Source organism: Orycteropus afer, unplaced genomic scaffold, assembly GCF_000298275.1.
Source record: "Orycteropus afer afer isolate SDZICR_OR568_19922 unplaced genomic scaffold, OryAfe1.0 scaffold00038, whole genome shotgun sequence".
NCBI classification, from domain to species: domain Eukaryota; kingdom Metazoa; phylum Chordata; class Mammalia; order Tubulidentata; family Orycteropodidae; genus Orycteropus; species Orycteropus afer.
Genome location: NW_006921625.1, coordinates 3,482,775 through 3,495,482, shown reverse-complemented (window position 1 = coordinate 3,495,482; position 12,708 = coordinate 3,482,775).

Below are 12,708 nucleotides of genomic sequence, written 5' to 3'. Positions count from 1 at the left end.
CAGTGCTCCTGGGACAGTCACCCTGACCGCTGTGAGTCAGTGTCTTGGACAGTGTTTCTAGGCCAGAGATGTCACCCTAATGCTCCTAGGACAGTTGCCATCACTGTTGTGGGTTGATGTCTTAGAGGGTGTTTCTAGACCAGAGACATCACCCCAGCACGTGTAGGACTGCCACCTTGACCGCTGTGCATTGGTGTAATAATTGGCATTGCCTCTGTTGCCAGAAATGCAGTCTGACTTGGATGATCCATGACATGGCCACCCTATTGTCCTCCTGTCACCACCACAATGGACTTGAGTATGCTGCTGATTCTTGGTGACTCTGAGTTGATGGGGACTGGGCAGTGCTTCATCTGTGGTACACAGTGTCGCCTGAGTCAGTCGACTACATAGCAGCAGCACCACACTGTTACTCTGGCCTCAGACAGACCCAGAGCTGACAGCCTTGGTGAGTCTTAGACACTGATGAGGCCTGCCTGTCCTGAATGCCCTGCACTGTGCACACTGGGGAGGGGAGTTGCAATTGAGCCTTTGGCGAGGCCTCGGGAGTTCTGCCTGGAGCAGAGTAGCTGTGGACAGGCCCATGCCTTCCCAAGACACGTCCTTACGAGGCCACACAGGTCCCTGTAGGAGCCTTCCTAGGATGTATCCTTACCAGGCCACACAGGTCCATATAGGAGTTGCCTCCACTTGTGTATGTGGAATATCAATTACTTTTTGCTTTGAGAGACATCACACCACTCAGAAAACATCACTTGTCCCCTTTGGATCATATTTGCGTCAGGAGAATTTTGTTCTTTGCCTAAACACCCCTCTCATTGATCGCATTTAGACTGACTCTGGAGCTTAGTCTGCCCTACATCACGATTCGTGAAATCAGGACACTTCCATCCGTTTCCTTTACTTTGTTTTTTGTGCCTCGTAGCCAGGCCACCCTCCACTTGCCCATAGCTGCAGGGCTACTGCCAGCTGGGCCCACACATGCAGTGCCCTGAACCACTGAGTGACACCGTGGTCTTCTCATCAGCATCTGATCCTCCACCAGAGTCCACGCAGCACAAGAGGCAGGCAGAACTTTCCAGTGGGACCCACTGGCCAGTTGCCATGGAGTGGATTCCAACCCGCAGTGCCCCAGTGTCTGAGAGCGCCACTTCCCAACCCACGGCGCCCCCATGTGCAGGAGCGCAGCCGCCCTGGAGGGCTTCCGTGTGCAGGAGTGCGGCCGCCTCGGAGGGCCATCAGTGCCCCCTTTTCAGAAGTTGATCGCCAGGCCTTTCCTTCAGGATGCCTCTGAGAGGACTTGAACCTCCCGCTTTTTGGTTAGCAGACAAGTGCCTTAACCATTTGACCTCTCCAGGGACTCTGAGTAGGAACAAAGGCCTGTCACATCTCTTTGGATTCATATCTATAAGATTCTTGTTTGTTGTTTTTGTTGTTATGTGCCGTCAAGTCAGACCCGATCATAGCGACCCCTCCTTGGGTTTCTGAGGCAGTATCACTATGGAAGTAGATTGCCGCATCTTCCTTCCGAGGAGTGGCTGCTGGGTTTGAACCACCAGCCTTCTGGTTTAAATGGAATGAGTCTACACGGTGCCTCCTGGCCTTTGCTGTGCCCTGCTGTTCAGAGCGTCGCTGGTACAGGTGAGGGGTCTGTTAGGGAAGCACATGGTTTGCACATTAGACCCTCAGGCCGCCCCGGGCCCACCCATCCTCATCCACGAGGTGGCAGGACGGGAAACCTGTGGAGTCTATTGTCAAACCAAGTTATTTGTGAAGTAGTGTCACAAACTCATCGAAATTGGTGACGCTGAAGAAGTGATATAAAAATACTGTGACGAGAATTATTTTAGTGTAACATAATGAGTTGTGTTTTTCATATCTGGCACATATTACGTACTAAATCTAATCTGCAAGGGTGAAAATTATGCCATTTTTTATGATTTGTTTAATTCTGACTGAAAAAAAAATTGACTATGCATCGATTCTTGACCTGCGAGTATTGAGGGGAAAATTTAGTTAATAAGAATTTTCATGAGGTGTAAATTTAAATGTATGAGACGCTGCCTGTCCCATAATACTACAGACAGTAATTTAAAAATGCTATAAGAGCCTGAGGGCCCGGGTGCCAGAGGAACAGGAAGTAGAAGCACTTAGGACTGTTAACGGCTGACGAGGTCTGTTTGTGTGATACATGGAGCTTCTGTTTCTCTGTCCTTGCTTGTGTGTGGCTGAGCACAGTTACCATTTTATCTATCTGTCGTTGTCTGTAATCCGTTTGCCTGGTAAGTGGCAGCAACATGTGAGAGCAGCCAGGCGAAGTGAAAATCCGTCGAGGCGCCGGTGTGTGCGACAACGCTGCGTTCGAAAACAGGCTCTCGATGCGCTAAATATCTGCAGTTCATATAGGCCTTTAAAGCATTCATAAAAAATGAAGGGTCCTAATACCGAAGTGGGAAATGTGAGTGAATGACATATTCTTTCCACACCTCAACTGTCAACATTTTTAATCAAATCACCCAGCCTTCTTACTTCTTAAATGATACCAGCACTATTTCCTGTAATAAACACCCTAACTCTAATGAGAGACCCTCCGGCAGCCTGGAATGTATGAATTCATTATAACTGAACAACATGGTCTGCGGGGCAGAGAGGCCTGCTACCCTGCTACCCCGTCTTTTAACTTCACCCAGCTTGGGTGTTTTATGAAAAATGTTATACATTTTGTTTACAACGCGCTGCCGCCGTTTGAAGTATTGTATGCTCCTGAAGTACATGAGATGAGAACGTATAATGGAGGGGGAGTCAAGGAGGCAATCTTTCATTTTGTTCTGGTATGAAAAATTCAGAAGACTGAAAACTCACCCAGAGAAATTTTGCAAGCATATTATTTTCCAATGTTTCGATCAATTTGTCTGTCAACCACGCTGAGAGGTGGAAGAGGCCAGCAAAAGCCATTTAGCTTGTGAGGTCCAGAATAGGAGTGTTTTAGGGAACCTTGTCACATGTTATTTCTTTATATTAGGACCACGGCATGTTTTATTTGCTGGTCGTGTTATGGAAAGAGACTGGTATCCATCACCTGCGTAAGCTGTGCCTATATGCAATGCATACGACTCATGCATAGGACTCAGAACGCAATCCGCGTTAACCTCTTAATGTGTGAGAGCCTTTAGTGTGACAACAGGCCCCTTGCTTTTGATTTTTCCAGTTAAGACCTGACAGTGCGTTTTAATTGATGGCATCCACGTGACGCCCTGCGGAACCATCTTCCACGTGAACATAGCTGACCTAGCCAGGGTCTTCATTAAGATACGGTCTCCCTCCTGTAAGTGCATCTGGGATTGATCAAGTACCCAAACCAGGCTTAGCCTATAAGTGTCAATGTAGATACGGACTTTTCGGTAAGGGGCTTTGACTTCCTTCCTGCTTGCATTTTGAGCTGGGGTCTCCTGAGACCGGCCATCTTAGGAGTAGCTCATTCGTGCATCTAAGGTGACCATACCGTTTTGGTGGGGCTTGGTGCAGGGCCATCTGCAGCTGAGTCATTTCTCTGTGAACTTTCACACTTTCCTTCTACATCTTCAATGAACATATTAAGGTTATTATTATTTTTTTTTCCAGAAAAGATAAATGTCAAAGAAATTAAGCCAATTGGCTTACCAAAGGTCCCCGTTTAAATGTAACTGGTCACACCTCTAAGATCCCCCTCCATCGTAGTCTGGCTGGAAATAGTACAAGTGTCCTCTGAGGTGTGGGCTGCTGCTCACACGACGTGGCTGTCTTGCACTGGTTTGGTATTTCTCTCCAGTTTCTAGGAACTTAAATTTAGGTCTGCTAGTTGAGCACTGATGCAGTTACTACGCTGGGGTTGCTGATGAGTGGAAGTAGCATATCACAAAGCACATTCAAGTGCTTTCCAGTTGGGGTGGGTCTTAATATAAACTTGTGTTCCTGTGGGAATGTCTGGGAACAGAATTCCATTTATGATGGCACTCTTAGGATAGAGGCAGTGCCGTCCACAGGCATTGCACAGCATGGTGGAGACAGCATTTTGTTTGTTTGTTTTGGGTGAAGACTGCCTAGTAATTCGTTGCGTGTCTGTGTGCCCAAGAAGTCCTGGATGGAGCTGGAGGGGCACCAGGAGAAAGACGAGAACAGGGTGCCTCCCATGGCGCCCACAATCCCAGTGTCCCGGAAGCCTCCCAGGGCAGTGCCATGCCGCCCGCTCACTCAGTGGTTATGCGGATCACGTGAGCTCCGTGCAGGCAGCACAGGCTCATGTCTAAGATTGTGTGTTGCATCAATTCCAAGTCAAAGGAGCCCAACAGGACAGAAGTCGATGCCCCGTAGGGGTTTCCTGGCTGTCATCTATAAAGATCGGCTGGTCTTTTCTTGTGTGGAACGTCTCATGGGTTTGAACCACTGACTTTTCAGTTAGTAACCAAGCACTTAACCATTGGGCCATTGAATCAGGCCAGGAAGTGGAGGTGGGTGTTGAAGGTGCACTTACGCCTGGGTGGGTGGGCTGCCTCCCACACTCGGGCTGAGTTCATTGTATGTCCGTGAAGGTGCACTTACGCCTGTGTGGGTGGGCTGCTTCCCACACTCGGGCCGAGTTCATTGCATGTCGGTGCCAGGAGCACTAGGGTGGGTGTGTCCTCCTCTTTCCTGATGGGTGGGGGGCTCTCTGTGGCCCTGTCGTTGCCAGTAAATGCTGAGTGGGCACTGTTGTGGGGACAGTGGAGATTAAGGTAGAGACCAGGGTTCGATTCCCAGCCGTCGCACCTCGCAGCAGTCCGTCAGTGTTGCCTGCATGTTGCTCGGATGCTGTGCGGGTGTCAGCAGAGCACCCAGACTAAGAAGGAAGACCTGGGGCTCTGCTTCAGAGACAGCAGCCAGTCGGGGACGGCGTGCAGGACCCAGGCTGGTGTCGCTCCTCATGCGTGAGGCTTGTGCGTGGGGTTGCCGGGAGTCGGGGACCAGCAGCTAACAGCAGGCTCAGTTGAAACCACCTTGGCACTTGACCCAAACACGTCCTGGGTAAGCTTCTTTGGCGCACCATGGGCTCCCAACTTGGTTTTAGACAACGTGTTGTGAGCCCCACCAGCAGCCCGCCAAGTTCCTATGAGAACTGGCATTTCTCTGACAGCCAGCCTGTGTTCAGACCCTCTGATGAGCTAACAAGGAACGCAGGGACAGCAGTGTTTGGAGACCTTTTGGGATTGGGGGCCCGGGGTAGGGCTCCTGGGATGTTGTTGTGATGCTGAAGTGGAGGGGAGGGTTGTGGCTCTACTTAGCTTCCTTCATGGCATTCAAAACGTGCTACTGTTATGGGGTTAACGTTGAAAAGATGGAACTGCACCTGCCATTGCCCCTGTGGTTCTCAGCTTGGTGGGGCCGTGCTGTCGTAAGGGTGAGGTGGCATTGGTGTGTGGCCGTGGGCCTGGATCCAAGGAGTCACATGGACCGTGCAGGCTGGTGCACGGGGGGACCACCTGTGTTGGCCAGTAGGGGCACAGGGAAGTGGCCGTGGGAGCAGTGGTTGGGCCACAGAGCAGGAAATGTGTGACATCTCCCAGCTCAAGCCAGTGGTTAAGTGCTTGGCTGCTAACAGAAAGGTCAGGGGTCAAATCTACCCAATGACTCCATGGAAGAAAGATATGGCTGTTTGCTGCCGTAAAGATGACAGCCTGCAAGACCCTATGAGCAGTCCAGTGCTGTCACATAGGGCCACCAGGAGCCAGCATCTACTCACAGGCACCACCAGCAACCAGAGCCAAAGGGTGGATATCATCGTGTCAAGATTAGTGTTTTAATTGTTAGGGTTTTGCTCTTAAGCCATGGAGCATGTTCCCATCTCAGAGAGAAAGAGACGGCCCCTGATGGATGGGCCAGTGGTGCCTCAGTGCAGCGTCTGGTTTATCCAGGGTTTGAAATGAAGTCAGCAGGGCAGCAGGCTGAGGGCCAGTGCCTTTGTGTCTGCTCCCTACCAGTCCAATCAGCCTCCACTTTCTTCACCGCCCTGTGGGCAGGTGCTGTGGTCATGTTCTCTCTCGGATGGAAGCCGAGGCGAGGGACGGGGCAATGATGGGCTCCAGCCACACAGCCCTCGGTGCTGGGGCCAGTTTGCGCCATGGGGGCCAGCTGCAGGGCTCCCAGGCTTTGTAGAATGCAGATGTGCTTGGCTCCCTGGAGACCAGCACCCATCACCCTGGGTGGCCTCTCTGCTTCCACATACCATGCTGCATCCTTGCCCACTGCCAGAGCCACTTCAAGGGTGGGCACTCCACCAGCAGCCTCTTTGCTGGGTGTGCGGACCTGGGTCCTTCTCTCCTCTGTGAGCTGCAGAGGGGAGCCACATAGGCAGCCATTCCGATCACGGGGAGACGCAGTGGCCCTTCACACATGTACGTTTTGCTTAGGCTTTTGTTATAGACACTGGTTTATTGAGAGCAGTGTCCCTTGAAGTCGACATATTGGCATTTCTGGGAACTGTGTTTCCTGCTTTAAGAAATGCAGGGTGTCGCTGACAACGCCATCACCCTGGGGCCTTTGTCGCTGTAGGAGGCAGGGCCCAGCCACTGCAGATTACTCCAGGAACTTTTGCTCAGTCACAGGGTAGTATCAGTTCATGACGCCAACACGAGAAAACAGCGATGCTGTTTTGTAAGATCAGGAAGGTAAACAGCTGCGTTGGTGGGTGGTCACTGCCAGTACAGCTGCCGTGTGGATTTAAAACCGGACGGTGTTCAGCACGACCCGTCACGTAGGGGACGTGCTGTAGTGTGGCGTGCCAGCAGGGCTGCTTCGGTTCGATCCTGTGGGGTTTGAATTCCCTCCGCCCCTGCGCAGGCTAGTTCACAGGCCATGGTTTTCTAAGAATTTATTGGGAGGGTTACAAGCATGGTGCTGTTAAGCATGGGACCCTGTAATTCCTGTAAAGGGTGGTCCTGACGCGTAGGAGCTGCACTTCGGTTCTTTATGACCCCAGATGATGGTGTAGTCTTGCAGCCACATAGGTTATGTTTCGTGAGTTAGTGACCCTCGTGCCATTCCCGTCATTTTTAACTTGAACCGAGCCATAATTGCTGATGACACAAAGGCAAAGACATGGGCACTCAGAATCTCAGTGTATCTCGGTCAACAGGGGTACATTTTATATTTGCCAAAGTGCAGATACTGCTGAGAATAAAAAGGGCTGAGATTACACCCTTTCCTAACTTACCACGCCATCAGGTTCCAAACACCAGGTCATGATGCGAAAGTCGGCGTTGTATGAGAACAGAGGATGACCACATTAGGTCCCAAACCGGAGGGTGACGACATCATTAGGTAACTGCCAAAGCACTGAGAATCACGGCCCAGCCAAGGTGACACATAACCTTAACCACCACACCTGGTGTTCCTCTCGGCCCACACCGGCCAGCCACAGTTGTTCATTTGCAGAGTAGTCCATGGGTTATTGACTGTTGTAAGTGCCAAGTGTCGGATGACAAGACAGTCACCAGATGAGGGGTAGGTGTATTCAATTTTTTCTTCTTTCCTTTCTCCCTCCCTGCTTCCTCCCTTTTATTGTGGTGAAAATACACAGAATAAAACATACCGTCTCCACAGTTTCTACCCTTACGCATCCGAGACATCAGGCGCCTTCTCCAGGTTGTGCGGCCAGCCTCGCGCTCCCCTTCCAGATCATTCCCTGCCAGCAACGTGCACTCAGTGCTCCCTGAGCAGAAGCTCCCCTCCCCTCCGCCCTCCCACCCCTGCTACCCATGCGTTGTCTTTGGTCGCTAGATGTCTGCTTATTTCATAGAAGGAGGTCAGTCAGTACTGGTCCTTTTATGCCCAGCGCTCTTCACTCAGCATGATTCAATTCTTCGTGCAGTTCTCCATTTTAGAATAAAACTTTTACGTCTTCCTGAGCCAGCGTGTTTTTGGTCTTTAGTGGGAAGATGGCTCTGACCCGAGCTACGTTCCCAGCCAAGGCTGCCGACTTTATATTGACTGCAGACATTGTTGACCGAGAGGAGAATTACTTCATTTTTAGAGGAAAGATATTTATGACTGAAAACAGTGCTAAAAACATGAGAATATTGATCACGGTTTTGAGAGATGCCTGCACTGAATCACTTGGTATCCCTAAGTATCGGCTTTATTCTCTCTTTCCTGGAAGACAGATGGCCAACACAAGATGAACTGCCCGGAGGGAGAAAAGCTAGGCTCTTTCTGTTGGGCTGTCCTGCTTCCTGGCGTAACAATGGGGAGGAGAGAGAGGTTCTCGGGCCCCCACCCCCAAGTGAGGAACAGGCAATCAGCTGGGAGCTGCGTACATCTGGGAAATGGCCTTGGCTACACTGGATTTAACCTGGAGTGATAAGTGAAATTAACGTCAGATGGAATTTCAAAGGGCCCAGCATTTAACCAATCTAACAATAAACAGTTACTCTAAAATCGGTACACAGACAAAGGCAGCAAAAGACACCGTATCATGTGAGGATGAATCCATGGCTCCGAGAGGTGGTCCTTGGGGTGCATGGAAATTTACACAGGGACAAGGGCCTCTCGTTACTCACCCGTCAGAGATGTTGTAAGGCAGATAGCGTCTTGTTAAAGCCCAGCCGTGTTCTGCATCATGCCTGGCATGCTGTGTTTGTAGCTGGAGGTGGAGAGACAAGGACAGAATGTCCCTTCCTTGCCGTGAGGAAAGGGTGTGGCTGGGCTTGTTGGAGGGTGGAAACTTCTGGTGACCACCAGCACCGGGCAGCGCCAACTGTGGTGGAGAGGGAAAGACAGCACAATGGATGAGAGGTGGGGCGTGAAGGACTCTTTGGGTGCAACTGGAAGATGGGGTTACTGGGGCACGACTTAGCCCTGGGGTGGTCAGCTGTGCCTCCAGGCCTGATGTGGCTCGCAGGGGTCGTGAGTTTGGCTGCCCAGGGGGCCAGGCAGGTATCTTATGTTTTAATTGCCATGATTTACAAACCAGGAGATTTCATGGGGGGCCATCTTCGGAGCCTCCATCTTCCTTTCCTCTTCCTTTTTTTCCATATGATGAGATCTGAAATTTTTAAAGTTTTTGCAGCTCTGTTGTGATATGTTTTAGATACTGTAACATCTACACATAAGAAATGTCTAGGGAAGTAGTTTTAATACAGCATCCTTCCACATCCACGGGCATTCCTTCCAAGACCCCCTGCAGAGACCGAAATCTGTGGATGCACAGGTCTCTTGTGTAAAATATGCCTTGGTTCTCTAGTGCTGCTGTAGCGGAAACACCCCAAGTGGACAGCCTTAACAGAAATTGATTCTCTCACAGTTCAGAAGTCTGAGTTCAGGGTGCTGGCTCCAGAGGAAAGCTATGTCTCTCTGGATTCTGGGCGGAGGCCCCTCGACCTTGGGCCTCAGCTCTGCCTTCCCGGCCCACTGCAGCAAGCTGGAGACTTCTCCTGACTCACGCAGCTTCTGGCTGCGGAGGCTGACAAATCCAAGATCAGCAGGTGAAATGGAGCGATCCTATGACCGGTAGGCAACACAGCAGGCCAGTGGTTCAAGTCCAGGAACTGGGGATGAGGACTGAACGAGATGCAAGACCCTTTCCATTTACACTGGACACAGGTCACACCCTGAAGGCAACTCCCTTCAACTGATAACTGATCCAGCAGGTTCCACCATGGAGTGATTCCAGCACATCCAGTCTCATCATGGGGAATAACTCCATCCAGCTGACAAGACATTCAAACTCACAGCCCAGCCACGTAGACCCACAAACCCTCACTACCATCAGCAGGTAGTGTATGAGCTGTGTGCATCACCGCGTCTGCTTTCAGTCTCCTCTAAGTTACTTACGATACTTGGTACAATGTGAACGGTAGGTAAAAGGCACTTTACACTCCCTCTTAGCCTTGGAGGAATTACTTTGACCACGTAATTTCTTTTTTTCCCTCCAGTATTTTCTGTCCACAGTGTGGTGGAACCCAAGGTGGGGCGGGGCTGTGGTGGGGCAGGATTTCTGTTGCCACCTTTTGCCTGTCCACCTTTTATCTGTCCGTGTGGGGCTTTGGTGGCTCTCAGGGTTGTGTGTGTGGAGTGGGTGGTGGTAAGGTTGGGGCAGCCTGGCCCTTCCCTCCCTGCTCACCTCTGACCCCTAGTGACGAGACATCAGCCAGCTGAGGTGGCACATGGTCTCTTCCCCACGTTCTGAGTCTTGTGGGATGAAGAAAACACTAAGATCCTTGAGCTTCTGATGGTCTCTACTGCTGTTGTTAGTGCTGTCGCGTCGACGCCAACTCACAGCGACCCCACGGGCAGCAGAGCGAAACACTGCTGGGTCCTGCTGCGTCCTCACCGTCTTCGCTATGCCGGCGCCCGCGGCTGCAGCCACTGTGCCGTTCCATTTTCTCACTCTGGCCCTCTCCTTTACTAAGCACATTGTCCTCTTCTAAGTGCCCGCTACAAAATGAATAAAATATTCACCACTGAAACTGGTCTTTATTGGGGCATGATTAAAAAACCTGGTCTTTGGAAATTTTCCTAGTGCCTTTCCTGAGCTGGGTAAAGGAGATGACACATGTCTTTGGAGGAGGCCTGGCCCCAGGGAGCTCATGCCAGAGTCCCTTCCTAGGCAGGTGGCCATGGCTCCGTGAGGGTCTCTGCAGGTCCTGGGTTCCTCCTTCTCGCCCCAGACCAGCCTCCTGCAGCCTCTCTAGTCCCAGGCCCCTGGGTCCCCACCCCTGCTCCAGTCCCTCAGCCCTCCGTGTTGTTTTCCTCACCCTTCCTGGCAGGGGGTGTCCTCTCAGTTCCATCTTCCACTTGGCTCCTGGTCCAAGGCCTCCCCCTCCCTGCCCCTTGGAAGGTGGCTCCATACTCTGTACATCACACTGAACCCTGATGCTGCTTAGCCAAGCCAGCCTTCCTCGGGCAGGAAACAGACCCTGCCAGGGGCCGGTGGGTATGTGTCCAACCCCAGTTACCGTGTTAACTCCTTCCTCAGCTAAATGTGGCCACTTAGCCTAGTGTCTTTTTCTTCCTTGAGCACCCGTCTTAGGTTCTGCGGTACAAGTCAGTCCACAAAACAAAATTCGGTTTGCCTTTTCCTTGCTTTGAGCACACTGATGAACAGAGATGCATCTGTAAGACTCTTCCCTGACCATGACTTAGAACGTGTGTTTCTTCCTGGGTTGGCTACTCTTCCTGAGGTTTTGATCTCTTAGACGGCTGACTCAGCATGATTTACATCTTCACAATAACAGAGAGACCAGCCGCACTGGGAGTAAATTGCCCTCTGTACTTCTGTCATCAGTATCAGAGCCAAACGTGAGTCTGTTTCTCTTTGCAATGAATAGTTTTGAGCCATGGAATTGCTGTACAGGCAAGAAAGGATGAATCTTATTTTTGTGGATCTGGCCAAGAAAAAGAGCATCAACTTTGAAAAGTGTGTCATCTGCCATTCACAGTCTAATGAAAAACTCAGAGAGACTCGAAACTCCCCGTAAAGTTCTGAGATCAGCATTTAAGATCCAGCGAGATGAGGTGGGTGGCGTTTAAGGGAGTCTGGCACACAGTTTACTAGCTCTGTAAATGCTGTGAATCTTATACTAGCAGCCGCCGTCTCGGTTTTATCACCAAAGGGGACCCCTTAGGAGGACTTTGTGGGTTCAGGGTGCTTTTAACAAACTCCGGGAGCCATGCCCCTTTCCCTTCCACTGGCTCATGGAGAAAGGGGATCTGATTACCTCAGCAGAACCCAAGGGCTCTCTGCTCAGACACAGTGGCTGCTTAGCCCCAAAGTGTCTGCACCTGGTACAGCACTCAAAGTGTCCTGTGGGCCTTCGGCTACGAGTGGGTCAAGCTGCATGTCCACGGCCACACATTGCAGCCGCTCCGGGGGCCAGGCTGGCGCCCAGTGACTTCTTTGCACAGGGCATTGGTCCCCGTAGGTGGCAGCCACCGCTGTCCCAGCATAACACCACCCTGCACCAGTTGCTGGTGGGGGCATGGCGGGCACAGCGGCTTCACAGTCGCTGGATGGGGTGTGGCAGGCACAGCAACTTCATGGTCACTGGAGGGGGTGTGGTGAGCACAGAGGGTTCACGGTCTCTGGTGGGGGTGTGGCAGGCACAGTGGCTTCACACAGGAAATGAGCAGCCATTTTCACTTTGTGGTTTTTTTTTTTAAATAAAACATTTCAAACAGAAACAAAGACAAGTACAGTGAACCCCCATGTGCCCATAATCTAGCTTCAAAAACTCTCTCAATGGCTAATCTTCTTTCTTTTTCAAATTCATTCGCCCATATCAAAGCAATCTCTTAAGTTATCCATCTATTTTTCTTCCCTTCTGCTCCCCTCCCATCCCTCGTAACCAATAAAAAAAAATTTCCTTCCCTGTGTAAACTTTTCCTTGACTTTTTACAACAGGGGCTTCATACAATACTTGTATCATGCAATACAGTACCGACTGTGTGTGTGGTGACATGGGCATTGGGTCAGGCCTTTCATGCTGACCATGCGTGTGGTGACATGGTCAGTGTGTGTCACTTGCCTCAGTGTGGACCATGCGTGTGATGACATGGGCAGTGTGTGTCACTCGCCTCCGTGCTGACCACGCGTGTGGTGACTTGGGCAGTGTGTGTCACTCGCCTCAGTGCGGACCACGCGTGTGGTGACGTGGGCAGTGTGTGTCACTCGCCTCAGTGCGGACCACGCGTGTGGTG